This window comes from Dromaius novaehollandiae, chromosome 2, assembly GCF_036370855.1.
Source record: "Dromaius novaehollandiae isolate bDroNov1 chromosome 2, bDroNov1.hap1, whole genome shotgun sequence".
NCBI classification, from domain to species: Eukaryota; Metazoa; Chordata; class Aves; order Casuariiformes; family Dromaiidae; genus Dromaius; species Dromaius novaehollandiae.
In genome coordinates, this window is record NC_088099.1 from 154147898 (window position 1) to 154166414 (window position 18517).

General features: G+C 37.9%; 1 long non-coding RNA gene across 1 annotated transcript; it reads right to left on the reverse strand.

The window, feature by feature from the left end:
• Window positions 1-2742: 2742 nt before the first annotated feature.
• On the reverse strand, window positions 2743-18199 carry LOC135327636 (uncharacterized). Its single transcript, XR_010388040.1, has 4 exons — window positions 18070-18199; window positions 17523-17621; window positions 6326-6733; window positions 2743-4744 (listed from the first exon to the last, which is right to left on the reverse strand). It is a non-coding gene; the product is annotated as an uncharacterized LOC135327636 (long non-coding RNA).
• Between the last annotated feature and the right edge of the window lie 318 nt (window positions 18200-18517).

Genomic DNA, 18517 nt, shown 5'->3' on the forward strand with positions numbered 1-18517 from the left:
TACACAAAGCTTTAAAGCCCACAGTAAGTCTATTATTTAATGTAAAGACTTAGCTGTAGAAAGAAATGCCCAACTGCATAGTTATAAACAATTAAAGACTGGAGTTTTAGCTCTGGGAGTGAGATTTATTCATTTATGAATATAGTTCATTAGTGCTTAATCCCAACAATACCTGCTAGAAAACAATGGGTGAATGAGTCAGGTAAAAGACTTCATGTCCCATGGTTGTAATGCAGAAAATTCCCTATATTGGTGTTGAATATAAGTTGAAGATGAAGCATGGAGGTGACCAGGGCAGAGTGGGACTGGCTGCACTACAGGGTGGAGGGACTCTACCTTAGTTTGCTTCGAGGTGAGAGCCGTACATCTGAAAAGCCAGAGGGACACTTGAAAGACTGCCAAGTGACTGTTGAGTGCATATATACTTCAAACTGTGGAATTTAGCCTGCTAGCTGGATCATCTGTTGACATGAACATATAGCTAGAAAGTGTGATGCATTTGTATCTGTTCATTCAATCTTAAAATTATTTAGTGTTCAGGAGCCATTCTCTATTGCTGCAGCCTGTGAAGAAGAGGACACTTTCACTCACACAAACATATACATTTTCATAGTCAATATTATTGGTGTCCTTTTTGGCTGTTCTTCTTTCAGAAAAATTTTAGAAAGAAAATATAATTTCTTTTCCTTTTTATAGAAGAAGAAAGCATTTTTTCCTTGAAATATCTTGAAATATCTAGTCAAATAACAATAGTTTATATTCTACTGTGTTCAGGGCATTTAAGCACCTACATCTTAATATTACTTAGTTTATTTAGACATGTGGTGGATTCTCTCATGCTCTGTTTCCTATGAGAAATGATTTTTTTGGCATCTAAGTCAAGAGTGAGGTACTATTCAGTCATAAATTCCAGGCTGCAATCTATGGGGCACCTATTCAGGTAAAACCTAAGGGATAAAGTCCTCTCTTGCTCCGATTGTGTTTCTTATGAAAAATGCTCCCAAAGCCTCACTTTGGGTACCCTTTTCACTGGCATAAAGCTATGTGCCAATTTGCTGGCTCTTCTTTTGATGAAAGGAATTGGCTTCAGCAGAATGAAGCTCCCTTCTCCCCTTCCTTCATCAATTAGTTTATTGTTCGATGACTAGAACACGCTCCTCAGAAGCAGAAAACAGCAGTTTGAGACTCCTTTGCCTCCGGAGTGAAGAGTTCCAAGTATTCACACTTCCCGAGTGCAGTAACCACTACAGTCTTACATGAAAGGCACTTTATTCTTGAATCATGTTTTAAGAATGAGTCCTGTACCATTCTTTCAAAAATGCTTGTATGTCTTTGTGGGATCTGGTTTGAAGATCTTTAAATCAACATTAGATGGCTCACCTGAAGCAGAATACAAACTGGGAGTCAAACGTAGCAATCTAATGATACAAAGCAAAAGCATACAGTGAAAAGAGCTTAATATCTTTCTTGTTATATTCCCATAGGCAATAAAAATGTTTTAAGAATTAACAGATCATGTGATCTTGACACACTTGGGCAGATCAAATTTTTGCACTGAAAAACCCTTCCCTTTTTTAAAACAGAGCAAAACAAAACAGAAAATCTCTTTATCTGCAGGATGAATGAGCCCCTGCAATACACTATAAATGTTACCCTGGCAGTGATACAAGTGTTGTGATGTGGAAGGACTAAGTTGCTTAATTTTTGCATTTGAAGCCTTTGTTAAAAAAACGTCTTGACTCCACTATAGTTTAAAGCCTGGTTTAACATTCCAGCCAGGCCACAACAAAGAGCATCATTGCTTGACATACTTTTCCTACAGAGCCTGTCAGATGTGCTGCATTATCTAAACAATGTTGGCAGCAAGCACACAAGTAGCAAGTGTGAATCAAATCAAAGATGTGCATGAACCCAGACTCTGAGCCTGAGCATTCCCAGACTCAGAAGGTATAGCAAGAGTGTCTGGTTATCAATAAGCCTCATCAATGATGAGCCTATCATTCGGGGTCTGAATTTGAAACATGACGGCTTACCACTGGGTGGGGAATGACCCATGACATTTTGTGCTCCTATCCCACATTGGAGCAACCAAATTAGGATGTATTCAAGTTAAGATGTATTCAGCTTTGTGCTTCACCTCTAATGCCAAGAAAGACTGTTGGTCCCAGAAGAATGTTGTCTGATCCTTGCTGACAGGCAAGGCTGTAAACCTCAGTGCAAGGGATATGCAGTGAAGGTGAGGGCTTTGCTGCTGCTGCTGCTGCTGCTGCTGCTGCTGCTGCTGCTTAACCCCGGCCTGAGGCTTACCTTCCAGCCTGTTCTGCTCAGTATTGTCCCAGCAGTGTTGGTCACCTCCCTGAAATCTGTCATCTCAGCTCTCCATGTGAGCTCTCCCTCACCTGTTTGAAATCAAGCTAGCAAACATCTCCTATTTGAACTTTGCAACTAGTCTGACTCATGATGAGTAAAATGCGTTAGGGACTGATTGCATGAGCAGCTTAGCCTGAAGGTCTGAGGAAAGCTGCACAAAGGAGCCATCTATGTGCGGTCTTTGATGCTGTGAATATAGGTGCCCTCGCAGTAAAGAAAGATATCAGTGGAAGAACTTTACTAAATTATTTTATTTCTTTATTATTCCTGCTTCCAGTGTACAATACTTACCTTCAAAAGAAATTTGATTTTTTTGAAGATATATTTTTGAAAATGTACCTTAATACAAGAAACAGTACTCTTAAGTTTTGAAGGGAGTTTATTTCAGAGAAAGATATATTAAACAAGAAAATCAAGCAGTAAGAACAAGATTAAATATATTTAGTGCAAGCAGCTAATACTAGTAAATATGAGATGTGGTTCCATGTGTTTGTCATGCAGTAAAAATTAGTCTGAGGTTCTGCAAAAGTATTGAACTTTTACTGTGGGAGGTGCCATTATATAACACACAGATTAAGGAGCCTGGATGTGGTAGGTGCTAACTGAAAACCCACGTCTTTGTAATATGGTAAAATTGAGTTCAGCTGTATGGACTTAGAAGGGATAGAACCTGCACTGATTTCAGCACACCACAGCACAGTGAAAGAAGAGGATCTTCTGTTTACCACTTTGTTACTCCTTGTTATCAAATATTTTATTTTCTACATGCACAAGAAGAAACTAATTGACTGCTATGCAGGATTTTGCTGCTGGGACTGAGCTTACTGAGAAGTATAAAAAGGCCTTGTCTTCTTATGCCTTTTGATGTTATTCTTCAAAAGACAGCTATTACTTTTGTAAAGTTACATTTTTTTTTCTTTTAAACAAAGAAATACATACCTCACATACACAGGAATAAATCTGACAGGATTGTACAGTATGACAGATATTTACCAGAAATCAGAAACATGTCAAGTTCAGTTAGCCCTCAATGTCAGGTCTGGGATTTATACAGAGTTAAAAAATGCAATACGGAATACTTTATTTTCAAAACATTTCAGCAATGTATATGTCTATTTTTGTATTGTACTTGAAACATAACACAAAAAATATGGCACTTCATTTAAATTTGAGCAAATTTTAAAAAAAGCTTCTATTATATGAAACTTGATTTTGTGACTAACAATTTCTTGTCTTTTTCGAAGAGTTTAAGGATTAAACTTTAAATTTTGGTAGGTTGCTTTTGTGGCTTATTCTTGGAAAAAAAGTTGATTCAGACATTTCACTAGGAGGAAAAGAAAACATCCTACACTAGCATGGAGAATAAATGGGCCCATGTAATAGGAGTTTTCTAACTCTAATTCTTGTTCTCCTTAATTTTTTAATTATATTTTATTGTAATAATGAAATGCAGCATTACAGAAATACAATAAAAGATCATCATCAAAATGGAGGAAGACACATGATAATCTCCAATAGGATATAATTAAGAATGATGCCGGCAAGTGTGTATATATCATTTCATCTTCTCTGTGAGCAGGGCAACAAACTCTGCCTTTGTAAAAAATACTAGTTTTAAATTAAAACAATATTATGGTAAAATTAGATTAATTTATGGCTGAAGCTCCATATTTATTTTAGCACTGTAATTATTACTTTCCAACTTCTAAAAGATTTTAATTTTTGTCTTCAGGAACTCTGCATTTCAAATAACTTCTAAATGCCAAATTTTATAGGAAGGATATATTCCACTGAGAGCACGATGTCAACATGAATAAAGTAGGACAAGAGGAAACTCAAATGAAAAACAAATGACATAAACAATAGTAAAGGGATTTAAGAAAATATTTGTAAGTGTTGCCAACCTGATTCATTTTCTTCATCCTGAGGGAAAATCATGGTTTATCCCTTGAAAATAGATGCAAAATTTTGCTTTAAGTCCAAATTCTTATCCTAACTTCATGTCAACCAACAAAGAAGATAAAGACTGGCAGTTTTGCTTTCTCCTAACTGTGAAACTTCTAACAGATTTCATTTCACAAAATGTTCACAGAATTAGAAATGGGATTATCTCTTCCCTTCAAGTGCATGTTTGTTTGCTCTCTACTCACTGCTAGTTCTGCTAAGCCCGGCTTGCACACTGGAGGCCACCGCAAACTGCCAGCCGTGCCATCTGCACACACCAGCCATGAACTGAGCATCATGTTTCCCTTTCCTCCCCTGCCGATTCTGGGAGAAAGGGAGTCGGATCGTGAATGATGCTCACTTCTTCCTCCACATCCGTTTGCCTCTGCTGAGTATTCACGTAGCCATTACTTCATTTCTCTCTTCCAACCTGGGTAGAAAAAGGAAACCATCCCTGCAAAACCTGCTCTCCTTCCCAGGCAAAAGCCAGCCTGCAGGATAACGAGAGCTTTAAAATATTCATGTCCAGCTAACATTAGATGAATCCAACATCCCTTCTTAATCACCTAAGGCTGCGGTGTGTGATGTCCGATCAATACTTCTGCTCAAAATTATATTAGTTAATTGTGACCAAAAGTTATTACATTTTTACATGACTATAAAATACAGATAATACATCCGCCCTCTTAGATGGCATCTCCAACAATTGTCATTGAGCAGTAATCCTTTATTGAAAAGTCTGGTTGCAGTTTAATGAAACCTGTGTAAAATTTTAAACTGTAATTATTTTAATCTTGCTTCCCTGGCAGATTAATGAGGAGCATTTAACATCCTTTCTCACTGATCTCTTTTAATTTATTCCTGCAATATTTATTCTCATTCTGTTTTAAGACTGGCCAGAAATGATTTTGGATTAACTCAGCAGATATGGGAGAAATCAGGTAACTGCTTTGATTTTTTTTGATGTTGTGTTAAATTGCCTAATAACTGGCAGTGACCAGATGATACTTTGTTTTTAAAGCAATCATAAACTGGCAACATCCATTTGTCTTATATAATTGAGTCAATTTTTTCGTCACAATCTGGCTACACAGCATAACCTTACGGATAGAAGGCGGCACAAGCCTCCACGATCTCAGAAGAATTTTCAGATGGGGGCCTAAGCTCTGTTAGTTAATAAACTTTTTTCACATCAACTCCATTTTTCTCTGCAATTTGATGGAGACTAAAATTTCCAGGATATGCCATTAGAAGCCATAAGCAAGGAATTATTTTTAAAAGTGAAAATATGGACAGATATGTCACAAAAGAGACTCCTGGGTACTAATGGCTGGGAAAAAATGGCCTTAATCTTAAAAGGGTTAAATAACTCCCAATAAAATGCATGTTCTGTGATTTTAATGGGCTTTAACATATTTCAGGCTTTCTTTGGGAGTCTCACCACAGAAGAAAAAGAGGAGAGATTTGGAATCCCCTAACAGAGGGAAACTCTCACAAAAGTGAGACCCAGAGGATGGACAAGAGGCATCATTAATGGGCCCGCCTGTATTTTCAGGTGTTTCATAATGGCCACTTGTGCCAGAAGCAAAGAACTCAGCCGCAAGACAGAAATCTATTGTGAGAGGGCCACAGAGCTCACCTGGCCCTGTAACAACTTCTTCCGTACAGGCCACTTTTGGGCAGGCATCGAGCCAGCATATAGCCCAGACTAATTTGACTGACAAGATCACGTTATCTACATAGATGCGCGCATTTGTTTTGCATCTGCAGTTGTCAATCTTTCTGTTTACCTGACTGTACCTGTAACTTTTGAACCTGTTGGCCAATCTCAGTCAGAGAAAAAAGTCTCACTGATAAAATTCTGCAAGTTTAATAAAAAGGTATTACGGTCCAGAAGAAAAACAACTCCTTAGAAGTTCCATTTAGAAACAGGCTGGAGATGAGCTCAGACCATGGAGGAGAAAAGGTCTAAATGCCTGAAATGCAAGAAAAACTTTTAAATGGGGCTTACACTTTACTAGACACCAGAAAATCCAACCAGGAGGCACAAATCCATAGGAAACCAGGTTTCATTCGTTCCACTGCACAAGGAGCTCCTTGTTTGTACAAAAGCAAGGATGACTTTCAATGCAGTTTCACTTTCCACCAATATTATTTATTCATACTGCACTATAAATGTGAATGGCATTTTGCCTTTCCTCCAGTGTTTCTGTCTTGAACTTAGTCTACAGGCCAAAATGTTGTCCTCAAATTCACTTGCTCCAGGAATGGTTCACTGTTAACTTGATACATGAAGCAGGTCTTTCCACTGAAGTTAGTCAGAATACACGCCTCTCCCTGCTGTGGCGTGATGAGAATTCTTAGGAGGGACTGATGCGAAGTCTTCTGCTCTGATCTCCGACCTTTGCCCAGGGCAACTCTGGAACAGTTAAGTCAAAACAATGAATATATTTAACTTATAAGCAACTTGTCTTCAGTGATATTTGGATCCTTCATCAAATGAAGCATACTGTTAAATATTTATTTGCAGAATGTTAGACATATTACCACCTCTTTCACAGAGGGAAAAAAAGCCCTTTCTCAAGAGAGGAACATATCCATTCTTAGACCGATAGACTCAGATTTCAAGGGAAGTGTGACACAGCCCCACATATTGACTTGAATGCTGCCTCTCTATGCAGGGGTCAATCCTGTCTTATGCTCAGTGCCTTCAAACAATTCGAGAAGTTGAAGACAAGTGTCATCTTGCCTGATGCTCAATACCATCCTGAACACAGGCTTTCTCAACTTCTTTGCTTACAAGTAAATAGAATTTTTGATCGGGCATTATTGTATTTTCTCACCTAGGTAATACAAAGGTTTGGTCAATTTGCAAAAGAAATGAAACTAGTGTGGTTGACATAGCAGAGGTTCTGTATTGTAATAATGCGGAATATTATTATAAATACATAGTATATTAATGAGTGCTTTTCTGATGTTCATTTCATTGCTCCGTCTTTACGCAGGTATTTTCACTGCTAGTTTGATATCAGAAGTAAATCTTTCCATGCCACTTACACTTTTTCTTCCTATGAACTACATTTCTGTTTGTTTTTGCAGCCACAGGGACTGATTCTCATTCATGAAGAAGAAAGTTTCTTCATATTGTTGTGTCACTTAAAACCATTCCAAGGCCCTTTTATATGGAAAGAGGCTATACAGTATTACTAAGAATTCCAGCTATAGCATTTAAGTATTGGGAGCCCTAGCATGGAATATTTAAATATGTTCTAAATATATTGCTAGTGGGTTCCAATTAAGGCATGTGAGAAGTATAGTGTAGGCAGATCGGGTTATTCTTAATGTGTCTTAAACTTACCAAGATAAAGACGAGCTTCTCTCAGAATTAATTCAATAGCTTAACTGGCATAAAAGGCAAAGTACACTAGGCGCTTGGACTTTTCAGATATAATACTATGCCTGGACTAGGAAAAATGTGTGTTCTTACCTCATGCTAGGTTTAAAAAAAAAGGAAAAAAGAAAAAAACAGAATCCTAGTGAAGACCTGTTTTTCACATTTAAACAAACTGAGAACTTTTGGTAGGAGTTTGGGGATTATTAACTACATTATTAGAGTGTAGTAATATGCCTTCTGTCTTCACTTCATGCTAATTATTATAATCTTAACCAACATATGATAAAAATGCAGCTTTTTTGCCTAATGGACACAAGGCCTCATAAAACAATAACTAGAAGTGCAGTTTTATCATTGTATAAACAGGAATAAAGTTTTTAGAAGAATATAGTGGTTTAACATCATAAATTCAACTTTCAGTTATCATTCAAGTGTTTAGGAAACCCTTAGTAAACTGAGCATTTATATTAAAAGTTATTCAGATTTTAGTTTTAGCAGAACATATGTAATTTCACCAGTGAAGGCTTATGTCACTTCTGACATGGAGATAGAAGTTCCTAAGTCATTTGGCAAAAATAAAACCGTTAACTAACTGATATATTAAGCCATAAATATATATATAGCCACATATACCTGTAAGGAAAAGATGAAGGGAGAAGAAAAAGTCATCTTCTTCCATTTAGGATTTTCTAGTATTTAGTATTTTCATTTCTCCTTGTTTCTCAAAAAAAAAGAAGAGGCAAGACTAGTACTACTTCCTTTGGACTTATGGCTAGCCTTACAACAAAACAGGTTTCCATTAATGCTTATCTCCTAGCATTTATTTCAGCTGGTTGTTTAGGCTCCTTCTACAGCAATGAAGGCAGGTAGTTTCTCCAGAAAGTCTTCCTTCCTACTTGTGTTGGCTCTCTTGAGCCAGTACGAATTGCTCTCTGGGGTTCTTTAGCTTTCTTCACTGACTCCAGAGGAAGATCAAGCAACAAGCTTTAACTAAGCCTTTAAATGATCAGTTAAATGAGATGAAACCCCAGATGCAACCCCAGAACCTGAAGAGCAGAGGTAAAGAAGGTCTACTGACATAATAGCTTTATAGAGACATTCTTCGGGAAAAGGAAAGACGCTTTTCCAGTAAGAGGAAAAGCAGCTTTTTCTTTCCCCCACTCAAGTGGAAAAAAGTACACCATTTTTGACCCATCTTGAGGAATCAATTTTTTAAAGTAGCTTTTAAAAACTTATTTTGGTATTAATCCAAGAGCACTGCCTCAGTAAAATCAGATCATTCTTGTCTTATTTTGACCTTTAAAATGTTTTAGTAAGCTTTTATATATACATAAAGACAATGAACTCTGTTACAAAAAGGATCTTTTGAAATGCAAAACTGGAACATGCCTGAGTATTCCTGACCACCTCAAAAATGCTTTTATTTTTCTGAAACAAAATGTGGTAAAGAATCCATATTTGTAAACCTTGTTCATTAAGCCAAATAAACATTTTCCATTGGGAACTATTTTGCTTCGGCAAAAGAGAGACCTACAAGGCAGTTGGGCTCTGGGAGTTGAGCGGAAAGATGCAAGTCAGCCTATGGCACTTGCTTGGCTGGTTCTACAAGATAATGTAAAGGACAATATTACATCAGAATCGAAAGGTTTGTTATTTCTTAAAAAGAGCAGATATTCAGGGAAACTATTTCCTCTCCTTCCAGGATACCCTCAGGTTCTGCCACTTTGACAAGACAGAAGGTAGAAAAGCAAGAAAAAAAGTTTTCAAAGCAAACTGGAAATGAGTGCCACAAGCAGGTGGCTGAGAAATGCATTGTTGGTGGCATCTGAGCACCCCGGCCAGGCGGCCCAGTGAGCTATAAAGAGTTGATGCTTCAGAGAGAGCGTTGCCCCAGCCTCCAGTTCAAAAATCCTGCAAAGCAATGAAGGACTCAGGCCAGAGGGCTGGAAGGATACAATACAAAATGAAACAATAACTTGTCCAAGCACAGATCAGCCCTAAAAATTAAGAAAGCTGAGGTTTTACATAATTAAAGGTGTGGCTGCTCCAGAAAAGTACATGAGCCCAGGGGGATTAAGACTGGCCTACACCAAAAAGGGTTACTTAGTGATAAATAACTCTTAGAAATGCTAATTATGTTATGCCCTAATGTTATTTACTGCCTAATATTGTTCAGTGTGACTCCTTTAATTAATCTACCTGACATTCTCACTAACTCATTTCTTTTATCCTTTGCTGAGATTAAAGGTGCTTTTTATCTTACTGCTTTTATGTTCATTCTTGGGTGAATTCACTATGAAATTAGATGCCCGCATGCATCTTGAGCACCTATAGCACTTACTTTCAGGGTTCACAACATGCTTACTGCCACATCTAATAGTACTGAAAGTTCTTGACGTTGCTGATCACTTTGAGACTGGTTTACCTGAAACAGGAAAGGAGTTCCTAAAATACAGCATTTCCCAATTTATAGAATCCCTCAGAGCATGTTTTTAGAGTTGTTCTTACACTAATATAAGAATCCCAGAGTTTTTTCATATAAAGCTTTCTCACTAGCCTCTCAGTCACTATGAGAAGCTATCTAGATAAATTACCCTGTAACTTTCCTTTGCTGGTCTGCCCAAAAACTCACAAACGCCCACATTATTCCTTCCCAAGACTAGTTTTACTCTCCTAGGATATCTTTGAACTGCTTTCAATTATTCTGACTGGTCAAGCTCTCCACTGAAAATGCTCCAGTTCCCTGAAGCAGATCCTCCTGATGACTTAAGCAAGAAATAAATATAATTATTTCACCTTATGGTAAATTGCTCATGATCAGCTCTGTGCTGCAAAGCAACTTCTTATGGCCCTTTATAATTGTGGTAGCTGGTTCACCAGCAACATTTTATCCTTAAACACAGACTCCAGGGCAGATTGAACAAACAACTTGTTTACAAACAGTTTAATGAGGAATAACTATGACGCACACAACTGTTTCGTTTCCCTCTGTGGATGCAAACAAGCTCACTTCCCAGTTTCTCTATGCAGATATCACCAGCAGATTCCTCTTTGGAGGCCTTTCAGTGAGTGACCCTGCAGCAAGAGAAACTCTCATCTCACTGATTTGCGTCTGCCGTCAAGTGCTCCGTGAGAGTGGGACAACAGGATTTTAACATAAAGCTGTATCTCTTTGAAAATATGTAGTGAATGTCACCTTTGGAGAATATTTTGGGATTGTCATCCCCTTGGGCGCTTAGTCGTTTACGGCTACACATATTTAAAATATACAGTGCAGAATGAAATTCACAAAATATAGATATCAAGCTACTTCTGTGACATTACAACTCTCCATGACTACCACCGTAACAACACCCAATATCCAAGTTATGAGGGGTAACAGGCCTAGCACAGTTTCTCGCTAAACTGATGATGTCCGTTCTGAGGCCTATGAATACCAATCAAAGATGGGGCCTCGTTGGGAGATACTCATCAAACATATGTTCTGTCAATTTGATTGATCTCCGCTATTATCATGTAATGATGAGACTCAGCAAAGCACAGACAGCAGCTCACAGTGTGATTCATTTGGTAATACCAGGTAGTACATAAGCTATGTCGATTACTGTATGAATTTTGGGGGGATAAAAGTGGAAATTAAGAGGTACTCTAGTGTCAAAATAGAGAAGGAACAAATGGGACACATGCCTGGCTGCCAGAGCTGGAATTCTGGTCCTAAATCCCTCAGCTTAGGAAATACTGGAAGTGCTATAGTTATATTTTATTGCTTACACTAACTGCCGCTATGTAAGATGGCTGTGACAAGGTAAAGGTGATAAATATAAAAGGCAGCTGAGCTATATTCCATTGATGTTTACTTATGCTTCCATAAAGCATTAAAATAAAACATGAATGGTTTGCATCCAATTTAGAAATGGGAACTAGAAGGGTAATCCCAAGGGGTTCTTTGAGCTGTTTTACTGAAGTATCCTGTTTTCTCTTGATCCCAACTTCATTTTTCACTTCTTGTCATTCTTTTATTGCTACTGATACTTGAGTCTCAGCTAGAAGCAGCAGGATAAATGTGTAATGAGGAACAGTTTCACTGAATGCTGCTAATCATTATCATTGTGCTAAAAAGCTGTCCATCGCACAAATGTAGACATTATTAGGAGGAGAACAGTACCTCTGTGTGAGTGTGTGACGGTATAGCTACAACTTCTGAGATAAATAAGAGAGTGAAAAATACATTAATAACCTTTTATTGTGCTAGTTTCTGTGCGGCATTTCACTCAACAGCATCAACGAACTAATGTTATACAAGTTAATGTTCTGGTAGGCTATACCAAGATGTTTCTCATTTTCTGTTTTGTTCCCTTAGAAAGAATAAATAACACTACTCTTATTTTTAGCTTTTCAACCCACTGCTACTCTATATCACTTGGAGACTTTGTCAATTTTTGTAACACTAGTCATTATCTTTACTAACTGAAGCATTTTAGAAGTTAACATAGCCAGGCACTGTAAACTGCTGCAGTCTTGACAAGTAGAACTAAAAAATATTGGCCTAGTTCATGGCTACAGCTCTTCCTGGGGCCATAGATGCTTGTCTTAGTTTCTGTGCTTTATACACAGGAGATTAAAGACGCTATGACAGACAGAAAACAGCAGCTGCAACAAGCCCAGGCAAAAAGGATGAGGGACATTGCAAACCTAGGCAAACCCGCAGCCCCTATCAGCGTCGATTCAGCCTGGGCAGAGACCAAGAGGTATGGCCCTCTCGCTGGGCAGAATTTGTATCACCTCACTTTTGCCACCTAAAATTTCTACATCTCGTCTAAGTTTGTCATCTACATTTCCACTAAAGTTGGTAGAGAGGAACAGGCATCTGCAGGATGTGATTCACCACTTTCCATGACACGTGGAAAGAACCAAATGGGCACTTTTGCAGTGTTATTCATCCCATTTGTTTTTCTCCTTTGAAGAAAGAGTGATTCTGAATAGCTACCTATGTAAAAAAGCTATCTAATCTCTTTTGCAGTTAGATAAGTACCACTTCAAGCATATCATTTTAAGAGGAAAAGGGAAGCTTGTAAGCTAGGCGGAGATCATTTCCAAAATTGAGAGATGACCCTCTTTGATTTTTTCCCCTTATTCTTTCCTATAGAGAGCCTTCATTTACATGTAAGTAATGTACTGGTCTTTGTGCAGTTTAGGAATACCTTAAATATCAAAGGTAATGTAATTCAAAGAGTCCTGTTGAACAAGTGTGTTACTGTTACGAAGTTTCTCAGCCAATCAATTTGCAATGAGCACCTTACAGAGGGAACTCAGATGAGTCAGGGAATAGTCACATATATATATTGGCATTAAGAAAACAGCAGAAAGAGCTTTCTAATTATTCCTGGTGCACAATGTTGTGTTCTTGACACACCTGATCAGAGACATCATATTCTGAGGTTAACATTAGATTCAACAGTGTGTCCATTTGCAATAGGCATTTGGCTTCCAAAGACATGACCTAAGCAACTAGGCTTTGTTTGAGGGTCCCTCCATGAACATAGGGAAGGAAAATTGGAGGTTGTAGTACATCTTTCGTGCAGCCTCCTCACTCAGGGATGGACTCTCTGGCAGGTCGGTATAGTGAAGGGGCAAATTCAGCATCAGCCTTCTTTTTCCCACCATTGTCCTCTTATTGAAGAAAAAAAAAAGAAAAGAAAAGAAAGAAAGCTTTACGTGGCTGCATAAGAAAGAGAGATGAAATCTGAAAAATCACCAAAGCTCAAGTAAGAGGTAAAATAGTTGTTTGAACTAATACTCATACACACAATGTCTATCCATTGCAAATGAAAATGCTTATCCTTCCCCGCCAAAATGATTTTCACTGAAGCTGGGTTCTCTTTGTCAAAAACTGAATGCTGGAAAATATTTGTCTTAAATAGTGAAAACCCAGTTTTTAAAAATATAATGAATGTGTAAAAACTGGTTTCCTGTTTTCATTTGTGGGAAATGTCAGCTTCAATGATAAATTGAAAACAACCCTTTTTTTTCTCCTTTACCGACTTTCCCATGAAAAACAAATGGTATTTTCCTTCAACTCTACTGGAAACAGAAATGTCAATAAAGAAAGCCTTCAGGCATCAGACTGGGTTTCTCTTCAAAAGCAGAAGGTTAATGAGCATATTGAGGATCATCAGGAACTCACAAGTCTTAGAGAACCTCAGATCCATCTGCTGGACTATTTGCTTGATGACTCACAGGAGGGTGAAAGGTTGAATTACCAGCTCCTTCATTCAAGACGATAGATAACATTTTCTAAGTCTTCCTGTACCAAAATGATTGATCTCTCCTACAACCAGACTCTGCATCTAGCTTTCAAGACACGAGAAATTCCCCAAAGCGTGAGGATGTAATCTAAATTTGTAGAAGGCTTCTCACTTACTATAGGTCAGAAATGTTATTGGTAGTATATAAAACAAGATATCATATTTGAGTGTGTCATCAAAGGATTTGTGTTGAAAAATTACTCCCCCAAATACTGCCTTGTTACAAAGGAGACAGTAACTCTTTCCCCCCCCCCCCTTTATTCAGAATTATTCCTTGCTCTTCAAAAGTTTATTAAAAAAATGATAATACTTATGATTCTCCATGCTCATGGCTAAAGGTAGACTTTTGGAAAGGAAATGGTAAATTAATTGATCTTCATAATATCTTGCAAGGTAAGAAGCTCTCGCTTTGCCTGTTTTGTAGCTGGGGAAACATTTTTCATAACCACATTCACACTAAGAAGCATTATATGTCATAAATAGTACCATATTTGAACAATTACAGAAGTAGTAGCTGTACATGTAGTAAAAGATATGATCCATATTGAATAAAAGTGTCACTATCTGGTTCAGTGTGGTTAAGCAGTTTGTCTAACACCACACAGTCAATGCTAATGCTTGGATGAGAATTTGAGAGTTTTACTGAAACTTTAGTGAATACTTGGATTAATGAATTTTAATTCTGCCTGTAAGATATGTAGCTGTTTAACAAATAGCTTAAATTCTGACTTTTAAAATACATTATTCATATTTTTTCCTCTCATTTTGTGTGTGGATGCAATGTTTTATATACAATAGAAATTTAGTAATATTGCCAAGGGTGCTATCTGGCTATAATTAGATCACAGTTAGTTTTGAGTGGCAGGTTTTTATTCCCTTTTTATCTGAGCTCTATTTTTAAGTCACTGCTTTTTAAATAAAAATCTCAGTCTTTGTCTTAAATTGCAGGGTAAAGCTACCGTGCTAATCAATTAATAACATTTGTGATCATCAGGCAAATTGTTTTTCCTACACTGATTCTTATCAGGATCATTGTTCTGTATGTGTACCTGATTATTATCAGCCTGCAGGACTTGTCTGTGCAGAGACTGCAATGATATACTGTAGATCCTTAGCAGGCTGCAGTAACAAAGACTTACATGAAAGCTCTAAGCGCTGCTGGAGCACCACTATATGCAAGAGAAACCAGCTAAAATATCGCAGTAAGATTTCTTCATGTAATCTTAAATGCTCGAGAGACTTGGGAGACAATCTTCTGTGTCTGCACAAACTGACACAGTGAAAATCTCAGCAAATAGTAATTTTCTAGATTTACTGCATGACAGGAACATCAGGTGGTAAGTTAAATAATGCAAGGCACAGAAATTGAGTAAAAATCTTCCTATGAGCCTGCTCATCACAGAAATATGAGCAGCTGCTCCCCACTGCAATTCTTATTTGCTTCTAAGCCTCCCCAGCTGGGATAAGTGAAAGCCTTATCACGGTCATTGACAATCTGACAGCATCTGAGATGTGGGATGAGTCACTCCCCTGTACGGCAGGCAGGAACAGAAACTTCCTTTGGAGGTATTGACAGCAGGCAGCATGTTTCTCACTTTAATTTCCCATTACAGTGTACTGAGACTGCTGACAGAGAGTGCTTTACATCGGCACAGAGCGAGGCAGGATCACGCCCGTATCTCTTGCATTCCTCAGTGAAGGGTAACATAACGTCTGAGCCTGTGATCCTGCTCATGGCACAGGGGCTTTTCAAAAGACAAGCAAAGGGATCCTCCTAAAAGATAAATGATTGAGTAGTCTGAGACTGACACTGTCAAGGTCGGTGGTGACATTCCTGCACTTCACCCCATAAGTAACGCCATGAATATATGGGAAGGCAGTCACCAGTTTGGACACTCGAGGGCCAGATTTGCAAGTGCTGAGCACCTTCATCTGGGGCCATATTTTTAAACTTGATCAGCTTACAGTGAGACATCTTGGCAGAGATGAGCAAGTTCAATATGGTCACTCATACCAGTAAGGTATTTCATTGTGGATGCTGAATTCTTCTGAAAGCAGGACATTTACAGTGTGCAGGAATGCTTTAAAAATCACTTTTATGGCAGACTAAAGAATTCCAAGTGTAGACAGAGGAATAGCTTACTATGGAGAAAAGAAAGGTAGCCGTACAAGTACAACTCATCTTTTAATATTTATTTGTATATTAATTCCAAGACAGCAATGAGAAGAAAATAAAAGAAAAGAAAGGAAAAGAGGGAGAAAGGGAGAGATACAGTAAGCAGAAGAGCAGTTTCTGTTGATAGTCAGACATATCTACTTCTTGTACAGGTGAACAAGGAGTATAAATGAGATGTTAAAAATTGCATGAGAAGACCAAGTCAGCAGCCCAACAACCCCTCTCTGTAAAGATGCTCAGTGACATACCTGGTACATAATCAACAGAGATTTCTTAAGGCTCAGTCTCAGCAGTTATTTAATGCCTCTGTAATCACAGTTCAAACAAAGCTGTCCTCCAAACCTTGCTGAATGTACTCAGCATCTAACAGGACGGATCCCTACATATACAGGAGATGTAAATATACCCGCGTACAAATGGAGACCTGATCCCTTTCTAATTTATAGCAGTAGCAAAAATCCTTCTGTGTTCAAGAAGTGCAGGATTGGGCCCAAAGAAAGAAATGTTTTTTAAATGATACTAAGTGGAATGGTCTATGCAGCTGAACAAAATCATCCAGAGACTTTCACACGAATATACACAGCTGGCAGGCTCCTGTGCCATGAGAGATACCTACACCCATGTGTGCATGCGTGCATGTGTGTGTGTGTGCACGCACAAGGGACTGTTAAAGTGTTTTATACTAGAGAACATTTAAGCAGGAAACATGAGTAACAGGTACTATGACTAATAAACTAATCAGTTTCGATGTGTGTTTTTCAAACAAAACATTATATTTCTTGAACAGTCATAACCTGATAAAGCATCTTGTCAAAGGCACTCAGTAAAGTATTGGATTTTTTTTTCCCTGGTAATATCACTATAATTTATGTTCCCATAACAAAAAAGTTAGAAGCCTGTTCATCAGGCAGATTGTGTCTGGGTGAGATTTTATGCTAATAAGTTAGAATTCTAAGTTTGATTTACTTGACTGATAATATAAAAAGAGTAACAGTGAAAGAGAAATACATTTTTAATATACTGCTCTGCAGTCTCTGCAGTAAACCAGCAGATGAACTATGAAATTTATTTTTTAGATTTCGTTAGGATTGTATTAAAATGTATGAAAGATTATTACCCATATAGGTAAAATAAAAAAGAATCTGTCTATTGTGACAATTACAATTTTTTTAAAATCCTTTGGGGTTGGCGTTTGTTGGCAGATTGGAAAAGCTGGCTTGACTTAGACTCAAACTACAGTAGATGCAATAATTTATAGCATCTGAATGGTAAAACAGTATTCCAGTATTTAAATTAGCCTTTAATAGATGGCATGAATCATTTTCATACTCACGCTTTTGCACATCGGACTGCACTGCTAGAAGTACAGTGTTCTTGGTGACATTGTTTAAGGGTCTAATCTTACATTGCTGCTTCAATAAGTTTCCAAGGGCTGCAGAAAATGAGATGGGGTACACTGAACAAACTAATGCAAAAAACTTATTACAAATAAAGCATTGCTCAGCTGCTTAGATAACTCTTTTGGAAAAAGAAGACAGTTTTGAGTTCCATTTCTATCACAACAGCAGTATTCCAAAAATTATTTTTAATCAAAAGAGGAGAAAGACAAATTGTATCCAAACCCAAGTTTCTGACTTCTTGCAAAACAGTGACTTTGAACAATTACTGTTTGTAATGTGATAAAGTATAATGTAAATTTAATGGCTTTCAAGACACAAGCTATTAAATAACACACAAATCTGGTAAATCCATTTGAAAAGCCAGTTGCTAGGCTCCTAGCTCTTGCTACACATTCAGAAACTGCAAGTTTAATTTTCAGCACCCCCAGCTGGGATTCAAAACTCGGCAAAAACAATGGCTTGCTTTAAGGTTTTACATACCAGTCAGGAGAGTCGCTACTCCAGAAGACTGCCAATATATACAGAGACAAATGCATGCGAGTAGGCAAAGCCACATGGAGGGCAGGATGAAAGGCTGTCTCATCTGTTAACCTCCTGCACCTCGGTCTGCAGCCAGCCCAGCTACCATGGCAGGGCTATGAGAGAGCTTCGCCTGAAGTCATTCCGCAGCCATTGGCTGGACCCAGACTGAGCTGAAGGAGGGTAAAAAATATAGTATGTGGGGAAAAAATGTTAAACCTTTCTTTACTGAGGAGCAATGAAAAATGCCCAGTAGATATTAGTACCAGTAGACCAAGCGATCCATAAATATGTTTCTGTTTCACAATGAAAATGAGATAAACTACAGAATATTTTATCATGCTGAGCAAAATGCAGACTGACTACCTACTAGTTGCAATAAAACAGCCACAGAGTATCTGTCTAACTA